Genomic DNA, 18055 nt, shown 5'->3' with positions numbered 1-18055 from the left:
GAGGACAAAGCTCCCACAGGGTGAGGAGAGGAGGCATGGAAACAGGGAACCAGGAGGGAGGGAGGAAGGGGGCGGCCAAAGAGGAGGTGAAACAGCAGGTGTCTGAACTGTCTCTCTGTGGACCCTCACCCTGATCTGCAGGAGTTCCTACGTCATGCAGTGAGGACGGGCTCCCAGTGAGGTGGGGGCGGCAGCCAGCTGATGGCAGTGAGGTACTCCTTGGCCCCGCCTGCCCAGTGGTGAGAGCAGAAGTGCCCTTTCCGGTTATACCTGACCCACCTGGCCTAGATTACCTGGGGATCCAGCCCAGTGGCTTTTCTTGCCCATCAGCCCCACTCCCAACACTGTCTTCACAGCAGTGGCTTGCTAGTCCACTGAAGGTCGTGTCATGCCCATGCCTGGCTCGGGGCCCACGTCCCAGTCACAGAAGGAGGAGCCTGAGAGTGGTGAGGCGGTGCCCTGGGTGGGGAGGTCTCACGGTAACCCAGAGAAGCAGGGCGGCCGGCCAGGTGGCAAAAGTGGGCAGGGCTCCGTCCCTACCTCCCACCACCCAGCTCCCTGAGCTGCGGGACACTTGTCCTGTGACTGAAGGCAAGCACAGCCCTCCAGAGGCGGGGCTCTGAGAGAAGGCTGGCTTGTGTTGCCTGCCCTCCTGTTCAGCCTGGCCTTCTAAGGGGCTTGTCCTCAGCCCCGGCTGCAGCCCAGGGCTGCCTCAAGTCAACCCCACCCATAGCCACTCTCAGAGATGGAGTGCGAGGGGCTGTGGGCCCGAGGCTCTCATGGTTGTGGGAGCAGATAGCTCCGGCCTCCCTCGAACCCCCAACCCTCTGGTGAGCAGCCCACACTTCACCCACCCTCACTAGGCACCCTGGGGGCAGGATGGTTGAGGGACAGCTGCGCACCACAAGGTGGGCTGTTGAAACCCACCAGCTGCCCCCAGGGAGAGAGGGCCCACCTGTAAAGACGGCCACAGAGGAAACTCAGAGGAGCCGTTCACTCCAACCTGGAGGCTCTGGCTCTGAGCCCTGTGGACGCAGCAGCAGCCACGGCATGTGGTCTCAGGCCTTCAGAGCTCACGCTTCCTCTGCATTCAGGCTCTGGTTCTGAGACCGTCTCGCAACCAGAACTTGCAGCTCTGGGCACGACAGCCTATTCGGGGAGGACCGTTTACCCAGTTGCAAGGAGATGACTCGGCGCTGGGAACATGCTAACCGAGAGTGAGAGTCTGAGCCGGGGGTGGTCTCCCCCCTGGGAGGAAGACCGCTCTGCCTGTAAACTCAGGGGAGGGAAAGGTACAGAGGGAGACGCTGCGGGTCCTGGGGACCTGGAGGGTGCTGTGCCGTGCCGTGGGAGGGGAAGGCTGCCACCCCCATGCCACGCTGGTGCTTCAGGTGAGACCAGCAGGCCAGGGCAACCTCAAGGGCCTGGGACAAGAGCTTCTAGACCCTCCCTCAACTGCCGAGTGTAGTCGCCGCTGCCATCCTGTCCTGTCCGACGGCTGGCCCGTTGTGTTCAACCCAGCAAACCTGGCCCGGCCCCTGTTGTCCTCAGTCACCGCTGTGCCGCTGCCCTGTATTGTGGCCACTGAACCTGTCCATTTGTTGAGGGTCCTCCCCGTCCCCCTGACCCTCTGGCTCACTGCAGGACAGTTGTCCCTGCAGTGAGCGTCACTGCCCTCCCTGCTGAGGAGGGTCCTGCTGGTGCTTCAAGACTGAGTGGGAAGTGGCCCCCAAATCACCGACGGAAGGCAGGTGGCCCTGCCAAGAGATGAAGGCCGGGCTCCACAACTGGACCCCTCCGGGGGACATCCAGGAGAGATCTGGTGCCTGGCAGCTTCCCAGACTGCAGGTGAGCCTGCCCCTGACCCAGCTGAAGACACGAAGGCGCAAGAGGCTAGAAAATTGGCACCAAGCAATGGACACTTGCACCCCAGAAGTGGGACATTGGGGTTGCATGTGGCCCCAAAGCCCAAGGTCGTAGCCACAGGTCGTAGCCACTGAAGCTCAAGGCTGGAGACACTTGGACCTGAGGCTGGGTTACAATTCACTGAGACTGTCATCAGACAGGGTGGGGCCTGACCCCAGTCAGATCTTCCGGTCAACGGTGAGCAGGAAGCTTCAAATAGGAAGGAAATCGTTCCCCAAGCCTCTGGACGAGGTGAAATGGGCGCAGTTGGCCACTGGTGCTCCGCAGAGAGCCGTGCCTGTCAATCGCCTCTTTGGGCATCTTGCTTTCCGGGTTGCCCCCCCACACACACACACACCCCTTTAGCTCTGTGTTGTTAGATGGTGAATGCCTTGTCCCCATGCTTCCCATGCTCTTGAGCCCCCTCAGCCCCCCAGGCCCACCCTCCGGGTGCGCGTGGGAGGTGGGCAGCTGCTTGCTCTGCCGAGTTTGTAGTGGGGTCTGCAGATGTCGCAAATAGACTGTGTGGTGCTGTGTCATCACGTTCTCTGTTTACATAAAGCCTCGGGGTGGAGACCCTGGTCTTCTTCCCCAGGGCTCACTGCTGGCACCTCAGAGACAGGCGCTCCCATCTGGAATCTCCCAGGGTGTGCGTGGTATGAGATGATTCAGCGAGTCAGAGAGGCATTAACTCAGAGTCTCTCCATATAAAGTCGAATGACTCAAGGAGAAGGCTGAGATAAAAGGAGACAGGATATGGTTTGTTCCTGTGAACTCTGTCCCACCCCCACACCTGGGGCTGACTCTGGCTCCAGGCTCCTTCTGGTTTCCGGAACCATCTCACCATCCTACAATAGCAGGCCCACTGCTGGCCGGCCACCAAGCTGCCTACTGTACACCGTTCAAATCTTGTTTGAAAAACCATCTCCCAAATCCCTAAATGGCAGAGGAAATGGGTGGTCAGTGAGGCCACTGACAGATGCTGGCCCACATCAGCTGGGCGGACCTCCCACGCATTAACTCGGCCAAGAGAAGACCCGTGAGCCCTGGGGCATCAAGGGGTCCAGACCTCCATGGAAGGTAGGGGTCTCAGAACCCAAGGAGAGTCCGAGGTGAGCACCCTTCAGGGAAGGGCTCGTGAGAGCTGGAGGAAGCCCCAGGGGAGAGGGGTCCTGCAGGGTGCCCTTCTCTGGACTGCCAGGGGAGAAAGCCTGCTTACTCAAAGGTAAGCACTCCCAGGGGTGCTCAGGGAAAACTGGAATGAAAAGATCACAGAACTTCCCACAAGCTGTGGACACGCTCGGCCCCCTCCCCATACAAATAGCAGGGGGGACGTGTAGTCTCTGAAGAAAACAAGCATAAACGACACTGAGCATCTCAATACAAGGCAGGTAGAGAGAGACATGAGAGAGAGAGAGAGACAGAGAGAGAGAGAGGTATCTCACTGCACAGAGTTGATGCCAACTCATTGTGACCCTAAAAGCCAAGGTAGAACTGCCCCTGTGGGTTTCTGAGAGTAACTGTTAACAGGGTAGAAAGCCCCGTCTTTCTTCCAGGTAGATAAGTAGATGTCCAGAGGGAGAGAGGTTACTGATGTCCAGATGACCAGGTAGGTAAGTAGGCAACGATTGTATAGTTAGGTAGGTAGGTAAGCAGATGATAGATACATAGATAGATAAAGGTGGGGATAGGTAGGTAAGCAAACAGATAATAAGTTAAATAGGTAGGTAAGTAGGTAGATGCTAGATAAATAGATGACATACAACAGACAGACAGACAGATAATAGGACAGAACCCCCCATGGCTTTCTAAGGCTGGAAATCTTCACAGAAGCAGACTTCCTCATCTTTCTCTTGCAGAGCCGCTGGTGGGCTTGAACTGCGGATGCTTAACATTGGATTTCGTTCTGAAAGGCAATAGCATTACATCATTGCACGCACTAGATTGCATTCTGGAGCAGCAACCTGTCCAGAATTTGGCAAAACCACTGGGAGCCACAGCCCAGCCACATTCCCACAGGAACTAGTGCCACAGAATGTGGAACATCATGCCAGCCAGCAAGGACAGACCAGTCTTTGAACAACATGCAAAGGTGCTTGAACAACAAGCGAGGTCCTTCACACCTGACCAGCACACCTGGACCCCCTGTCACCTGAGTTGTTCAGTAGCTCAGGACCCCAGGCACCCAGCCCTCCAGTGCCCTCAGCCCCACCTCATACACGGTCACTCAGGGCCCCAATGGGGCTCCAAGATGTCCCTGGGGAAATGGAATGGAAAGAGGCTAGGATTTCCGGCCTCACCTGAGGCCCTGGTTGATACAGAACTAGAGTGTCCGGCACCTGTGTTCCCACCATGCTCACTGGCCCCTGAAAGCAGGTGTGTGTGTACCCGGCCGGCTGCACTCCAGAGACTCACAGGTGGGCCCTGCCCAGGTGGAGAAGAGTCAGTGCCACATCTGCTCAGCCAGTGCTGTCACCACAGGGTGAATCAGCAGCCAACCCATCCAGGTGCTGGGAAAGGGCGTCCCAAGGCCAGCAAGGCACAGGCAGGAGCCCCAGCCGCAGGGTGTAGGTGAGGCTGCTCCAGGGCTGGGTGTTGGAGGGCTGGGATGAGCCTCCTTCTGAGGCTCTGAGGCCTCTCTCCAGGCCTCCAGGATGGCCAGGGGTCCTCAGCGTCCCTCTGTCAGTCCCTCTCTGTCTCTCCTCTGGTCCTGTGTTGGAAGCCCCCTCCTCCATCGGTCTGACCTCATGTCGTACCTCGTGATGTCTCAAAGACCCGTCCCCAGAGGCTTGTGCACAGGTCTGGAGGTCACCGTCAGCACACCTTCTGGGGGACATAATTATTCTCTCCACACGCATCGACCAGATCCAAGAAGGGCAAAAAGAGATGGAGACACTGGCACTAGGGTCCCAGGAGCCTGTGCCACCAGTGCTGGTGAGTGCCTGTGCCCAGTGCCATCTGTGTGCAGGGACCACTTACCGCCCTCCTGCCCCTCAAAGCCCCCCCTCCTGGACTATCTGCCCCCATGCAGCAGGAATGAGACCCCTGGGTTTGGAGCAGGTGGGAGGGCAGCCATCTGTCTTTGGGGGGATGATGGAGCCTCAGCTGGGTGGTGGCAGTGGGGTCCCTGGGTCTGCCCCTCAACAAGTCCCGGCCTGTCCACCCCACCTTGCCTTCTCACCTGTAGTGGCTGGGGCAGGAGGGGAGTCCCATGCCCAGGTGTTGTCTGTGCCATGCTGGGAGATGCCGCTATGGCCTGCAGAAAGCAGGTGCCTCTGTACAAGGGGGTTCCTCGCCCCACTGGCTGGGGCATTTATACAGGGGTGGCCCTTACCCCATCGGTTGGGGGGAATTTAAACAACTTCTGGGGACATTTTCAGGTCTCCTTAAAGATGACTGTGATGGCACTCACCTGCCTGAACTTCCAGCCCACCTGCCAAGACCCAGGAGCCCAGAATGGTCCCTCTGGGCCCCTCAGCAGCTCCTCAGACCCCCTCCACACCCACGCAACCTCACATGTATACAGGTCTGGGCACATGCACATGCATACACACATATCATACACATACCTATGCACGCACACATGCACACACTTATATATACAGCACACATATACATTCATATCCGCATGCACACGACCTTGCACACACATTCATGCACACCCACCTATACACACACGCACATATGCACCCCTATACATGTGAGTGTGCCCCCACACACATTCTGATTTTGCTACTCCAAGACCCTTGACCACTACTCTGGCTCACCACGCCAGACCCATGGCCATCGGGTCAGTTCTGAATCTCTGTGAGCCTCTAGGCCAGGGTAGAATGGTCCCAGTGCATTTCTGAGACTGTAGCTCTTTATAAGAGTAGAAAGTCCACTGCCAGCACCTGTCTCCCACAGAGCGACTGGTGGTTTTGAACTGCTGACCTTCTGATTAGCAGCTCAACACATAGCCCAAGCTGTGACCACACGGTCTCCTCAGTGTCCGCTGGGTGAGTCCGCCCGGGCCTGGGGCTGTGGTACCAATTGGAAACCTACTTCCCTGCAGCCTGCTCCATCAGAGCCGCCCTCCCTCCCTGCTGAGAACGAGGGGGTCTCCCACCGCACAGTCCCTCCCCCAACTCAACAAGAGGCCTCGGCGTGAGCTCAGCAAAGGGCTTCCCCGGCATCCCGGCCCTGCCCCTGCTGAGACGGTGTCTGCCCACCCCAGGGAGATCCTCACAAGACCCCCTAGGCGGTGTGTGCAGGGCGGCCCAGGTGCAAGCCTCCCTGAGTCTCAGACATGAGTGGGTGTCAGGACACCTGGGGACACAGGGGCGGGTGCTCCCCAGCGTTCCTACGTGGCACGAGTGTTTCTGAGCTGCTACTGGTGCTGTGGCCACACTCCCCCTGCCTCTCCCAGCCTGGGCCCTGAGAGAGGACTTGCTCCCAGGGAAAGTCAACAGCAGGGTTTGAGGCCCCTCCCCTGGTGTGGGTGGGGTTACTCCCGCTTTTCCTGCGCAGGTGTGAACACAGGCACTGCTTGGATCACTGCTGGCGCCAAAGCCAGCAGCCTGGTCAGCTCAGGGTGGACAGCGATGGAGAGGCCGGCAAGGCTGGGGTTTCCGCTGAGTCAGGCGCACTGAGGGTCCACACCCGCACTGCTTCCTGCTTCCCGCTTCAGAGGCCGGCTTCCTTGTCCCCTAAGCCCATCTGACTCAGAGTTTCTGTTGCCTTTGCTCACAGCAGGCCTGTCCCCTTTCCGCACTGACATCCGCTTACCGCTGCCCCAGGGCCAGCGCCAGGACCAACTGCCTGTGTCCCCAGGTGGCTACGCACCGTGGCGGTGCTCAGGCTGGGTCTGTGCCACCGGTCGGCAAGGCAGGCCCTGCTCCGGAAGCCCTGCTGCTTCAAGGGGTCTCTCCCTGGAGCACTTAGCCAGGAAAGGTGTCCTGGAGCCCAGTGGGTTCCACACTGGGCTACTAACGGCGAGGTCAGCAGTTTGAAACCACCAGTGGGTCCCTGGGGGAAAGATTAGGTTTTCTGGTGTCCGCGCGTCGGTTCTGACCCATAGCGGTCCCATGCCTGGCTCTGCGCCAGCCTCACGCTTGTTCTGTGCTCCAGCCCACGGCTGCAGCCAGTGTGTCGGTCCATCTCGAGGGCCGTCCCCTTTCTCACTGCCCCATCCCCTTGCCAAGCCCGCCGTCCTTCTCCCGGGCCTCATCTCCCAACAACATGCCCACAGTACACCAGATGAAGTCTCACCAGCCTGCCTCTAACGAGCGTTTTTGCTGCACTTCTTCCCAGACAGGTCGGGCGGCCCTGTGAGCAGCTCGTGGGACTCCAGTGCTCCTCTCAGGCACCACGACTCCCATGCACCGATTCTTCCTCGGTCTTCCTGATTCGACGTCCAACTTTCACATGCGCACGGGGCCACTGAAAACTCCACGGCTGGGGCAGGTCCTTAGTCCTCAAGGACACCCTTGCCTTTCAGCACTCTGCAGACGGCTGCTGCAGTGGCCGTGCCTAAGCAAAGCGTCTTTGATCTCCTGATTGCTGCTTCCATGAGCGCTGACCGTGGATCCCAGGAAGAGGAAAGCCTTGACCATGTCCTTCGTTTCCATGTTTATCGTGATGTAAAGGAATACCACCTCAGAAACCCCGGGGGCAATTCTACTCAGACTCTACAGCAGGGGCGGGCAACCTTCTGTCAGGCAACAGCCGTTTGGCTAGTTATGACATCCTCCAAGGGGCATACGGTTCGAGCATTTCATGCACTCACCCCTAATGTGGCAGCAGGAACTGCCTCTCTCCGGCGGGGCATGGCATGTGAGCTGGGGTGCTAACGTCAGGTGAGGCCTGGACCTTGCCCAGCCCTGTTGGGTCAGGGTCCACTCCGGGGCACAGTGGCGATGTCCTTTCCATGGCTAACGCTGCAGCCTCTTTCAGGAGGCAGCGGCATGGTGGTCGAAGTACTGGGAACTGAGAAGTTGGTGGTTCAAGTCCACCAACTGCTCAGAGGGAGAAAGATGATTCTGGCAGGTGCCCTACCCCGTGGCAGCCTGGGGAGCCCTGTGGGCAGCCTCCTCGGGCCTGTGGGGTTGCTGTGGGTCAGAGCCCTGAGGGGAGGGAAGGGGATGTTGCCGGGAGAACCTGAGTACAGCCACCTTCTCTGCGAGGGCTGTGCAGAGAAGGAGCCAGGGGTCTGTTCAGAGGAGCCGGGTCGCTGGGGTGAAGTCAGCCCTGGGGTCATGCTGCTGCCAGGCCGTGTGGCCCTCAGTGCCAGGCTGAGGGGCCAGCAGAGCCACGCTTCCAGGCTTCCCAGCATTCGACTGAGTTACAAGCCTGAGATGTCCCATGGCAGTGAGGGGCGAGGTACCCATACTCTAGGGGGGCCTGCTGGTGACAGCATCGCCCAGTCCGGGGATGCCCATCAACAGAGAGGTTCTGGCTAGCCAGCCTCCTGCACTAGTGGCCACCAGCTCCCCCATCGGCGGTCAGAACCCCGAATCCACGTAGCAGCCAGACCCACCCTCTCTGGCTGTCTTTCACACAGAGGGCCAGAGCAGGCCAGGTCCCCTGGAGGTCTTCTCCAGTGTCCCCTGAGGCTCCTTGGCCACCACCCAGCTGGCCCGCAGACAGAGCCGGAGCCCCAAGGCCAGCAGAGGCCCACAGGGCCACGTCCCCGAGGGCAGGTTGACTTCATTCTTGCTCTTTCTCTCCTCCCACTGCCACCCATCGACTCCCTCGCCAAGGCACGTGGCCCTCGGCCAGGAGCAGATGACGTGGGCACTCGTGTCCCCACAGAGGCCGTGAATGGAGCAGCGAGGGCCCACGAGGCGGCCAGCTGCCAGCCACGTTCCAGGGACAAGCAGGCAGCTGTGGTTCCCTTCTGGGCACTACAGGCGGCTGGCTGTGACCTGGGGGGGAGGGTCTGCAATAGAAAGTCCCAGAAAACCGGTCTCTATGAAGTTCTGTCATCTGCCCCGTTCCTACAGGCAGGCGGCAGGGCTGGCCTTTAGGGGGACATCTCTCTCACTCTGCAGCTAGGCCCTTCCTGGCATGAGAGAAGAGTGAACTTGAATAAGCTAAGGGTTTCTGAGCCCCTCGCTGGAGACCTTGTGCCAACCCCTGGGTCCCGAATCTGAGTTCACACATCCAGGGTTGGAGAGAGTCCAGGATAAGACACCGCCGATGACGCCCAGGTAAAGGTGATGACTGTTACACGTGAGCATGCAAATCAAGACACGATGTGTAAATGTCTAAATAACAGTCCTCTTGTTTGGGTTTTTTTAAAATCAGGTATTGCGTAATATTTCCCATTAATGTTTTAAAATCATTTCTTATCATCGAGTTTTGTGTACCTTATTTACTGCTCCTGTTTAAATGTTAACTGTGTGAAATAAGCTGCCTTCCTGAATATCACCCTTTTATTCTTAAAATGGCCCCTGGGGCAGCACGCAAATCCCACTGCTGGGCCTGACCCGCCCCTGGTGGCCAGGGGTGTGGCACGGAGCAGGACCAGACGGTGTTTGCTCCCTGGCCTGAGGGGTCTCCGGCGACAGAGGCTGACAAGCAGCACCCAACAGCTGTTTGATGGGATGTGGTGGGGCCGGGGTGCCCGCCGGAGAGCCCTGTGCCCCCCTGCTATGTGCAGGTGCCCAGGACATGCCAGGCTCAGCCTAGAGACCCTCACACACCTCATCCCTCCCACAGGCCTTGTCCCTCACACTCCTACTCCCCTACACACCTCACCCACCCCCAAGGGGGAGACAGAGAGGCTGGGGGGCGCAGAAAGAAGAGGAGGAAGAGCAGGCCGTTGGGGTCTCTGTCCTGGAGAACCCAGGGCCAAGGCTATAAGCCAGGTCCCTTCCTGTGGCTCTCCCACCAGCCTCTCCCCTGCTCTGTCCTCAGAGGGAAGGAAGGGGGCAAGGCCTGGCACAGCCACCCCCGTGACCCCTCCCTCCAGCATCTTAGGAATAAGGAATTCTATACCCGTGCACCAGGTGTAATGCTGCCCAGCTCCACACAAGCCCATGAGGCCAGGGAAACCGAGAGCTGCAGGCGGGGGCGTCCAGATGTACACACCGTTCCCCACCCCGTGTCCACCCCTCCTCATCAGCCGCTCGCTGGCCATGTGGTAAGTGTGAGTGTCCAGGGAGAAAGGGGATGTCCTCTCCATGGATGGGGGCCTGAGCCTCACTCAGCTTGTCTAGTTCTCAGCGGAATGACTTCAGGGCAGGCAGAGTCAGCTCCGGGAAAGATGGAGCCCGCATCTGACACATGAGGTTTCCACCAAACCCGCGGCCCGCGGGCTGGCTCTGACTCACAGCCGCCCTTCAAGACCTGCCCTCGAGGGCATCCGGGGCTGCTGTCTTGCCAGAAGCACACTGCCCCATGCCGCCCCTCAGGGGGTCAGGAGGATCGAAACCATCTACCTTTCGGCCAGTGGCTGAGCACCAGGGCTCCTTGAGGCACACCCACCACAGTGAGGAGCGGCTGTAGCATGGGAGACCCTGACGTCATCGTGGTCCGTGTGGGGCTGAGAGCCTCAAGGTCAGCAGTGGGAAACTGGCAGGGGCTCCGAGGAACCGTCGCCTTCGGCGAGGGTCTCTGGGGAGCTAAGCTGGTGGCACCTGAGTCTATGTACACACACAGAGAGGGGAGCTGTGGATCAAGGAATTGGCACCCACATTTGCAGCAGTGGGCAGGCCCAGCCAGGGGTCAGGTGTGTGTTTGAAGGCTTCTCCTGACGAGGGTCACTGTGGGGCTGATGAGACCAAGATCAGCCCCAAAGCCTGCAGGCCGGTGGCTACACAGGCCAATTAATCCAGGAAGGAGGGGGGCAGAATGAGCTGATACCAAAGGCTCAGGTAGAAAGAAAATGATGATGGCGACATATGTACCAAGGTGCTAGACACAATGGATGGATGGGTGGATTGTGATAAGAGCTGTAAGAGCCCCCAGTAACATGATTTTTCTTTCTTTTAAAGCCATTGAATCCAAGTCCCGCAGGTCAGGCGGCAGCCATGGAGGACTCTGGGACTGACTTGCAGGACGGCTGGCCTGTAAGCTCAATGCCCGAAGCCAAAGGCCAATGAGCCCGGTGCAGGACCCCAACCGAGCAAAGAGCCAGCAAGCTTGCCCAGGGCATCTGCACATCTGGAAGCAGGCCACACCACAACTGACGCAGAATCCCTTGTGGAGGGGATGGCATGCAGTTAGGTTAAGGTGACCAGATGTCCTGCTTTTGGTGGGACAGTACCGATTTTTGGCGTCTTAAAAAAGTCCCGATTTTTGGCAAGAATGTACGACAAGCTAGGGAACGGTCTCTTTGGTCCATATAGACCAGATTTTTAATCAAGAACCACCCCCAACCCCATGGTCAATGTGTGCTGCTTTAAATCTGGTCACCTTAAGTTAGGTCCAACCAGGGGCAGCCGCACTGGGTCTCCGTGGTCACACCACGGATGGCACGCGACCTAACTGTCACAGGTGTACAGGCCAGTCGCCCACTAGACAAGGACATCATGGACTGCCAAGTGGAGGGTCAGGAGAAATGGGTGTGGGCCTCCATGAGACATAACAGACATAACACCAGACCCGCCACCGCGGTGGTCACCAGGATGGTGTTGGGCCGGGCAGCGCTTCACCCTTCTGTCTGTGAGGCTAACGTGTCAGAGAACGGCCTAGAGTCAGGAAAGGCATGTGTCAGGGTGGCCTCCTCTCAGCTTACTTTCCCATCTGTATGCTGAGCAAATCGTCAGAGAAGATGGGGGAGGCTGATCCACAACCTGCCACCTGCCGGTGACACGACCTTGCTTGCTTGGGAGGAGGCCTTGAAGCACTTGCTGACGAAGGTCAAGGATTGCAGCCCCAGTGTGGACGACGACCCCGTGTAGAGGAAGTCCTAACCCTCACCAGTGGACCAGGATGTAGCATTGATGAGTGGAGAAGTCATTTTTCTTGGATCCACCATCAATGCTGATAGAAGCAGCAGTCAAGCGAGCCCAGGATGCACTGCGCTAGGTAAGTCTGCTGCCCCAGACCTCTTTAGAGCATTGCAAAGCAACCATGTTACTTTGAGGTCTAAGGTGCCCTGGCCCAAGCCATAGTATTTTCAATTGCCTCACATGCACGTGAAAATTTGGACGCAGAATAAGGAGATCAAAGAATCGATACATCTGGATTGTGGTGCTGGAGAAGAATATTCAAAGTGCCATGGACGGCCAGTTTCCCTAAGTCCATACTGTGCACGTTCCCAGTTCCAATCATTGAAGTCTTAGAAGACTCAGGCGCGCCTGCCCCAAGCCTTGGTATTCTCCATTGCATCGTATGCACGTGAAAATTTGGACATTGAATAAGGAAGACCGCAGAGCAGTGGTTCTCAACCCGTGGGTCGCAACCCCTTTGGGGGGTCAAACAACCCTTTCACAGGGGTTGCTCAATTCATAGCAGTAGCAAAATGACAGTGATGAAGTAGCAATGAAAGCAATTTTGTGGTTGGGGCTCACCACCACATGAGGAACGGTATGAAAGGGTGGCGGCATCAGGAAGGTTGAGAACCGGCGCCACAGAGGAATTGATGTGCTGAATTGTGGCGCCAGAGAAGATACTGAAAGCACCATGGATTGCTAAAAGGCAAACCGATCCGTGTTGGAAGAGGCAAGGCCAAAGGGCTCCTTAGAGGCAAGGATGGAGTGGCTTCGGCTCATGTACTTTGCACATGTTGGCAGGACAACCCGGTCCCGGGAGGAGGACATCTGCTTGGTACCGTGGAGGAGGGGCAGCGGAAAGAGGAAGGCCCTTGATGAGATGGGCTGCCCCAGGGGCAGCATGAATGGGCTCAGCTGTAGGACCCACTGTGAGCACGGGGCAGGACCGGGTGGTATTTCCTTCTCGTGTGGAGGGTGGCTGTGGGCCAGCACCCACTTGATGGCACCTGACAACGTCTTGGGAGAAACCCAGCCAAAATGCTGCGGAGAGACCAGGACAGGGGTCCCCTGCCTCTGTCTGTCTGTCTCTGTGTCCCCCACCGCAAGCCCTGTGCCCAGAGGGAAGCGCTTGCCTGCGATCTCCCCTCAGTGAGGCCGTTAGCAGAGTGACCATGGTAGTGGACAAGCCCACAGTCATGCAGGGTCAGCGGTGCACGGCCTATTGTCGGAACAGCCTCCTGAGTCAGCCGGCTGCACAGCATGGCAAAATGCTCAGGAAGATGTGTGTTCTTGGCATTCGAGGTGGCCAGACCCTCAGAACAGGAGGGACAGCAGGACAAATGGAGTGGGGACACATGCAGGGAGGATGAGAGGAGAGGGCTGTCCCTCGGAGGTCTGTCTGTGCTCAGCATCACCCCCCAGATGTGCGGGGAGTGTGGGATGGAAAGCAATTTGTCAAGTGACCTAACACCCAAATTGCAACTTAAAAATAAGCGAGAAAAAGTTGTCTCCAGTTTGGGCGCCGCAGTCCCACACCTGGCTTGGCTCTGCCCCCAAACGTGGCTCTGTTCTTGTCACGATGGCTGCTCAGCTCGTGCCACCATGTTGGGTGTAGTAGGAAACCTCTCTCTGGGTCTGCTCCCTGATGCCCGGTCCACTCTGCGCCCTGCTCGCTGCCCCCGAGGTCACAGCTGAGCCCCCAGCCCTCAGGGCTGAAGAATGGACAAGTGCAAGGGTCCTGCTAACCCAGGAGAATAGTTTGAGACCCAGAGGGAACAATGTGGAACGAAGGTAAACCGGTGGAAGCCACGACGCTGTGTCACAGGGCCCTTGCTGTGGGACCAAGCTCGTGGCAGCTCCATTGGAAACCAGTAGCATTTTGTAGGCTAGCTCTCCTTGCCTGTGGATCTGGGGTGCCGCCAGCACGTGCCCCTCACACCCCCCTGTGAGAATGGGGTGCATTCTCGGCATCTCGTCAGAGGGGGCCCTCTCCTTCCCTGGAAGAGGTACTTGAACCAGGCCCCTGTCTGGGGTCACCAAAGAAAGCTAGGCACAGCCAAGCTGAGATGGGCGGGCAGCTGTCAGAGGCCTGGGAGGCTCCCAGACAAGCTGGGCGGCTGAGGCCGAGGACCGTGGACTGGGACCCAGGGGGGGATGAGGCCTGCTTACACGGGGAGGGGTCTGCCTTTATCTGAAATGCTGTGAGCCCGGCCCTGGGCTTTGATGCCACCCCCGTTTCCACTTCTTTGCTCTCTTGTTTGTGTTTGTTTGTTTGTTTGTTGTTTTATTTCATTGGGGGCTCGTACAGCTCTTATCACAATCCATACATCCATCCATTGTGTCAAGCACCTTTGTACATGTGTTGCCATCATCATTTACAAAACATTTTCTTACTACTTGAGCCCTTGGTATCAGCCCATTATTTTTCCCCTCCCTCTCTCATGAACCCTTGATAATTTGTAAGTTTTTTCATGTCCTACACCGACCGCTGTTTCCCTTCACCCACTTTTTATTGTCCGTCACCCTGGGAAGGGGTTATATATTGAGCATTGTGACCGGTTTCCCCCCTTCTCGCCCAACCTTCCCCTTACTCTCCTGGTATTGCTACTCTCATTATTCGCCCTGAGGGGTTTATCTGTCCTGCATTCCCTTTGCTGCAAGCTCTTGTCTGTACCAGTGTCTATGCTCTGGTCTAGCCAGATTTGTAAGGTAGAATTGGGATCATGATAGTGGGGGAGGGGAATCATGATAGTGGGAGGGGGGAGGAAGCATTAAAGAACTAGAGAAAAGGTGTATGTTTCATCAGTGCTATACTGCACCCTGACTGGCTCATCTCTTCCTTGTGACCCTTCTGTAAGGGGATGTCCAATTGTCTACAGATGAGCTTTGTGTCTCCACTCCCCGCTCCCCCTCGTTCACATCGATATGATTTTTCATTCTGGGTCTCTGATGCCTGATCCCATCGACACCTCATGATCACACAGGCTGGTGTGCTTCTTCCATGTGGGCTTTGTTGCTTCTCAGCTGGATGATTGCTTGTTTATCTTTAAGCCTTTAAGACCCCAGACACTGTCTTTTGTGTTTACAGTTTATTAAAGCTCAAGATACCCCTGAGACTCCGCAGCCCTGAGCAGGGTCTCGCCCACACCCCCTGGGAGTATGGTGGGCACGTGCTCCTGCAGGAAGCAGGAGCATCGATCAGGGAGTTGCATGTGATGGAGGTGCACATCAGGAGGTGGGGGGAGGCCCATGAAGTAGGGGTGTGGGAGGGGGACACACGTGGGAGGGGGCGGGTGTGGGGGTGGCCCATGAGGACAGTGCATGAGGTAGGACTGTCAGGCATGGGCAAGGGAGGGAGGTGCAGGAGGGACACCCCCAGCAAGGGAGAGTCACCGAGCAGCAGTCCTGGGAAGGGAAGCACAAGCCACTTCCAGGAACCCTCAGGCCCTCTGCAAAGAGGTGCCCCCAGACCACAGACCTAAAACCTAAGTGCCCACCCAACCCTGGCCACCTGTGCTCCACTAGAGTCCAGATCTCCACTCCTCGTCCAGTGCAGGCCGCGAGGACGGATGTGCTGGGAGCTGAGTTTTAAGATGCTCCCTGTGGACTATGTATCCTTCTGGTCCTGGGAGCTGTGACTTGGGCAGTCCTGGGCCTGCCCCGAGCAGACACACTGTCAGTGTGCACGGAGATCAGGAAGTGCTCTTTGAACCACCCCACTCCCACCCCCGCAAAGAGCAAAAGCATTGCTGTGGAATTGCTGCGTATCTGCGCCTGCGTTTGCCTTTGTGCCTTTGGTCACTGTGGTCGGATCACAGGGGACGTGTGTGCATGTGTGTTTTTGTGTCTCTGTGACTCCCTGTGTGTGTCTGTATGACCGTGTGTGTCTACCTGCGGCTACGCGTGTCTATGTGTCTGTGTGTGACGTGTGACTGTGTCTGCGTGGCTGTAACTGTGGCTGTCTGTGTGTGGCTCTGAGTGTGTATCTGTGTGCATGACATTGTCTGTACTTCTCTCTGTGGATCTGTAGCTCTGTGTGTGTGTCTGCTCCTTCTTCAACCCCTCAGCCCCTGTGAGAACGGCCCCCTCCATCCCCACTGAGCTGATTTTCTTTCCTCTCTGGGGTTGGGGGTCCCTGAAGACCGGGTGACACCAGAGTTCCTGGTCGCCATTGCCCCATTCTGTCTCCAACAAGCAAGGGGCAGGGAGAGGCCCTGCTTCCTGCTCAGACCCCAGCGAGGCAGTCACCCAAGCCAACAGTCCCTCCCGCCAGCCTCAGACGCTGAGCTGCTGTGTCTCCTCGAGCTAGTTTGAATTGAGTCTCTGTGAGTTGCACTTGGCAGGTTCAGAGCAGGCATCTGATTCTCTGCTTTGAGGTCTGGCTGTCCTGCTGAGCTCCACTCTGAGGGGGGTGTGTCCCCCCAAGAGCCCTGTGCCTGGGCATGATCCCTTGCATGGAGTACAGGCTGGGGAGGCAGCCAGCAGCAAGAGGTCCTCTGGAAGCCCATTGGAGGGCTGCCCACGGGGGAGAGGGGGTGGGCGCAGGCGGATGTGGCCCAGGTCGGAGAGGCCGGAAGGACACTCCTCTAGCCCTGCCCACACCCGGAATTTGGACTTTTGACCCAAAGTTGCTGTGGCTTTAAGCCACCCACTTAGGCTTGTCTCACACACACACCACACTCATACCCACCAGGCCAAGCATGTGGCCTGTCCCTGGGATATGGGGCGGGCCCGGTCCTCCAACCCCGAGGGTGCTTCCAGACCACCCACCTCCCCTAACACAACCCAGGGGCGGCATGGGAGCGGGTGGTCACACACCCTCAGACACTCCACCCAACTTTGGGCCCTGTGCCAGTTCTTCCTGGTGGGAAAGTGGGTGTCTGGTCCGTGAGAGACTCCCCACCCAGGGACTGCATGCTCCCAAGGGGCTTTCTGGGTGGACATCTCTGCTCCTTCATGCCCCACCCTCCCTACACGCTGCCCACCAGCTCTCCTCCCCCCTGTCTGGACTGGAGCCCTCGTCTCACCGAGCAGGGCCAGGCCCCACCGGTGTGTGAGCTGCACCTTCCAAAACCGAAACGCAAACTCCCGGCCACCCACCGGGTCGATGCTCACTTACCCATATCTGAGGAGCCTCACCTCTCAGAGCCTCACCACCCCCACCCTCCACTCTGGCCCCAGCCTCGCTCCATCTGTTCTTCTCTGGTGTGGAACAGCCTTCTGCAGTGTGCTGGCCCTGGGGAAGTCCAGTTTGAGGTGGGCCCCAGGCGATGGTAAAATCCCAGCATGGTGCAGACACTTCAGTGTGGGGGTGGACAGGGCACAGGGGGGTGGGGTGGGGGTGGACGGTTCCCCCTGAGTGCGGGTAGCTCTGTCCCTCAAGCACAGGGTCACTGTGGGCCTGGGCGGGGTGGACAGAGGGAGCCGGTGGGTGGGGAGGATGCTCGCCCCAGACGGGGCCCCTCAGGAGGGTGGGGCCTGCCCTCTGACCCCAGGCAGCCTGCTTGTCCTTTGATCTGCTCCTGCAGGGTAGATGATCTTTCCAGAAGGGTGTGTGAGAAGTGTCTCCCCACCCCCACCCCACTCTGTCCCTGCTCACCCGGGCCAGAGCCCTCAGGCGCCCTAACCCTGGCAGTGCCGGCAGTGTGGGCTCACTGGCCAAACATTTGGTTTAAAACAATGGCCTGGAGTCATCCCGCCCCAACACTGTTGGCCTCTGCCCCCCACCTTCCCCCACCCTCAGAGGCTGGATTGTGGTGCCCTAGGGTTGACATCAAGAAACTGCCTACAGGGCCTGGGTTCAGTCTGACCTCCCGGCGCCCCAGTGCCCACTGGGAGAGGTGCCCACAGGGTGGGGGTGCACTGCCACACCCACAGCTGACGCTCCCCCTTGGTGGCCCTGGAGCCACGTGGGAGTCAAGGGCTGGCTGCCCAGCCCTCTGTGGTCTGCGTGGGGGGAGCACACTGCTGCCTTTGTCCCCAGGCCTGAGCTTCAATCAAAGTGCTGCGGGCCTGGCAGAGACCCCCCCTCCCCCTGCAAAGCGGAAGAAGAAGCCCCACCCTGAGGCGGCTGCCCGCCTCCAGCCGCGCTGGAATCCTGACCGCACCTAGACCGCAGGGGCAGGGCCGCTGGCCGCCAGCCCTTCAGAGTGGAGCTGTCCCCACAGCCCCTGCCCACCAAGTGTGAGACCACCTGCCAGGGAGCTGAGCCCGCCGCCCTCCAGCCCCCC

This window comes from Echinops telfairi, unplaced genomic scaffold (genome assembly GCF_000313985.2).
Source record: "Echinops telfairi isolate 266 unplaced genomic scaffold, ASM31398v2 ScPeMD7_3533;HRSCAF=4204_0, whole genome shotgun sequence".
NCBI lineage: Eukaryota > Metazoa > Chordata > Mammalia > Afrosoricida > Tenrecidae > Echinops > Echinops telfairi.
The sequence above is the reverse complement of the archived record's forward strand: the minus strand, read 5'-3'. Positions refer to the sequence as shown.